We start from the raw sequence: 3,810 nt of genomic DNA, 5'->3' as shown, positions 1-3,810 counted from the left end.
GCGACTTGTATCCCCTATTGCATATATTTGATGATACTTTGAACTTTGATCCTTGTCGGGATTGGTGATACCATCGTATAGATCGGTGAAGACCTCTCCAACAGTAGTGGACATGTCGATGAAATCGAAAGCGTCGACGCTATCGGAATCGCTGCTTATATTTGAGTCCGCAAACGACCCGACGGATATGTTGCTGAAGATCTTGATGAGTTCACCGCTTGATGCAAGCTTGGTGGAGATTGCCGACGAAACCTCTTCATCGCCAGACTCGAACGATGAAATCGGTCCCGATGAGCCGGAACCAGCTGCATCCGATCTCGCCGAATCCGATCTTGCGAGACGATGAGATCCTTCCTTCCCGACGCGGAAGTGGAATTTTCCGAACGCCATGTCCATGGGCTCCTCCAGATATGCATATGCATCCATACGGGAGGGTGGGTGAGGAACAAAATCGACTAGATTGGTTTCGATCTGTTTACCTCGATCCATCGCGTTGCTTGCTACCGAAGATGTTGATGATGTCGAACGTGCCATCGAGATCAGAACCTGGTCGCCTCTAGTTCCCACAGACGGCGCCAATTGCTAACGGATTAACTTATCAATGCCTACGGGTTGTAGACTAGGGTTTAGTTGGAAGTAGAGGCCAAGTAGATCTCGAAGGTTTCAGCCGGAAAAATACTCGACTGCTATGAAAACTAGGGTTACGTAAAACAATGAATCGATACTCTCTTTGTCCCTCGACTCCCCCTTATATAGGAGGCGGAGCCGAGGGTTTCGTGATGTACAAGTTACAGAGTCCGGGAGGGTTTCGTGTACCATCCCGCGATATTTACAAACTGATATTCCTAATACAACTCTATCTTTCCAAACTATGTAAAACTTCGGGTCGTGGGCCTTCAGTAAACCCCGGGTACCTTCTTCGGCAGGCCCACTGGGGATGCCTATGTCACCCGCCGCCGTCGCGCCTCCTCGGTCACCCGCAGCCGCCGCTCCGCCTTCGCCCGCTGCCGCCGCTCCGCCTCCGCCCGCTGCCGCCGCTCCGCCTCCTGGTCCTACCGCTCGTCCGCGACATAGGCATCTACGGTCGTCGCTAGCGCCGCCTCCTCCCACGCCTCGTACTCTGCGAGCTGCGGGTCCACCTCCACGACTTCTACGGCCGCCTCTAGCGCCGCCTGCTCCCACGAATCCCGCATTGTGCGATTTTCTAGGGTTTTGCAGCAATGGCGGGGGGGGGGATAATATAGACCGCCGGCGCGGCGGGAAACTTCCCGCGCGGTGTCGCGGCGGGAGAATTTTCCGCGCGGCGTCGTGGCGGTAAAATATCCCGCGTGGCGGCCTGGCGTCACTGACAGGCGGCTCCCACGCCCAAAAATTTCAGCCTCGCGAGGCGCTGGCGCGCCCGATTCGCGCCCTTGGCGAAGGGGCCGGCACGGGGTTGCCGGCGATTCTATTGGGCTCCAAAATTGAACGGCGCCGTTTGGGGTGCGTCGTGTGAGCCCATTTTCGTTCCTGGCCCCAAAATGCTATCGGGGTCGCTATCGGGGGCGCCGGTGGAGATGCTCTTACCCCTATGAGCACCTCCAAGAGACTGCTCGGGCCAGTACTCGGTTAGCCCTCGCTAATAGCACGGATTTGTTTCCAGATCCGATTCTTCCATATCCTCCACTTAGAAGTTACTAATAGTAGAAATTGTTCCATAGTAAAATAATCCGTTCAATCAGTTTCTCCAATCACTCCAGTTTCCTTAGCTTTAGGTGGTAAATTCTTTTTTTTGACTCAATAATTTTCTTTGTTTTTTTTTTCAATAGGCAGGTTACGGAAACTGAATTGTAACGAAACCACGTCCAAGTTTTTTTGTAAATAGAAAGTTAAAGAGCCTAACTTTGAATTAATAAAGCTTTCAACCGACCAGAATTATAAAGATAGAAGCAATTGAAAAAAGAACAACAAAACTAAAAGAGCTAGGGATACCAGCTAGAGCTACAAGCACAGCATGTGAAAAGTTGAATACCTAAAAAAGAACAAGCAGAGCAAGTCTACTTATAACCTACAAGTTCTAGTCTTCAACTAAGCACTGGCGGCTCGACTTGAAACTTCAAGCAACGGGGCGCCACCCTGAGAATCAACACCAGATCAGACTATTTCCTCCGAACCGCTTGAATCGCAAAGACCACCAGCAACCCGGGCAATGGCTGGCTGCACCACTGAGAGAGTGAGATTCTAGGTTCCAAGGGGGGAGCATCATGACAACGCCTTGAGGAAGGGGAATGGCACTCGGGAGCGTCATCGTTGCCAGCACAGAACAAAGTCGTGCAGCGCTTTCGCAGAGGCTCCAAACACCCACTCCAAGCACCACCTATTACTCTGCCCAAGAAACCAAGATGGCCACCTGCTAGTGAAAAACACCGGTACCTCCCCGTGGCAAGGCACCACCTCCGACAATCTCCCTAGGCTTAAGAGCGGACGTACAATCCAGGCAGGACACCGTTTAGAAGAAGCTGAGCTAGCTTGACACAAGGCATCGCCGATTAGGAGTCCAAGGATGAACACGGACATGACACAAGTCAGAGGCAGCAGATGGTGCACACAGGTAGTAGGCAATCAACAGTCGAATGGTCATCGTGGCCATGTCTCCAAGGCGAGAATGACATCCATGGACGTCGCCGTGGCCGGCAGTGGTCGAAGCCTTGTGGTCCTTTCGCAAATGCCACATCCTACACACCGACGTCCTTGTCAGCCAGAGCAGCGAAGAGGGAGCCAAACTGACCCTGCCACCAGCACCCCCGCAGAGCACTGACAACCGGTCGTCCCCGTATAATACGAGATCTCGATGACCTCCCCAAAGGTCTCCAGATCTGGCATGAAGCAAAGCTCATCCCCCAAGCCACCGATCCCTGGCAAACCCAAGCTCTGAGCACACAACCCAAAGAGGATTCGTACATCCAGCTCCTCCTCGAAACGAGAAGGAAGGAAGAAAGGGATCCGCCATAGCAGCGGACATCGAGAAATCCCCACCAACCATCGACGGACGCTGATCCCGCCCCCAGCCCCCACAGTGGCCAAAACCCTAGCGCGCCACCCAAGCCCGCATGCACAAACCAGCCCCTGCTGGCGGCGAATGGCAGGCCAAAGGGTGGCCAGGAATCGATGCCAAATCCGGACGTGAGGAGGAGCTCGACGAAGTCGGGGTGCACGAGGGCCAGCAGCCACGCGGAGCGCGGAGGACCGCGACGGGAAGGGCCCCACCGCCGCCGTCGGCAACGCGGGCTTCGCCCGACGGCGTCCTCCGGCGACGTCGAAGGAGGGGGAGGGGAGTGAGGAGGCGGCAGCGGCTAGGGTTAACATCGCCTCCCGAGTCGCCCTCGCGAGAGTGACCACATCCAAGTTTGTCGAAATGTTTTTAAGTGGGTTGGTGGCAAACGAAACGGAGGATATAGTATTTTGCCAAAAAAAAAATTGAACACCCAATGGCTACAATCCAAACAACACTAGCTTACCAAAATTTTGGTCATGCCAAACGTTTGGCTTGACTATTTGGGCTCAAACCAAACGCACTCTTCTATCCCTAACCGAAGACTAGCACAAAACCCATGCGTTACCACAGTGATAGAACTAAATTTAATTATTTATAACATTGTGTGCCTATTTAATGATACTCATTGCTTTCAAAGATCAATGTGTTTTTTGTCTTTCTAGAGGAAAACATAATTTTTTAACAACGGTATTAGGTGATTGGCGCACGAAAAATAATTAGAAAAATACACAACTTTAAATCAATATTCCCAATATCTTAGATTTTCGCTAGAGTGA

The sequence above is a fragment of the Lolium rigidum genome, unplaced genomic scaffold (assembly GCF_022539505.1).
Source record: "Lolium rigidum isolate FL_2022 unplaced genomic scaffold, APGP_CSIRO_Lrig_0.1 contig_54109_1, whole genome shotgun sequence".
NCBI lineage: Eukaryota > Viridiplantae > Streptophyta > Magnoliopsida > Poales > Poaceae > Lolium > Lolium rigidum.
The sequence above is the reverse complement of the archived record's forward strand: the minus strand, read 5'-3'. Positions refer to the sequence as shown.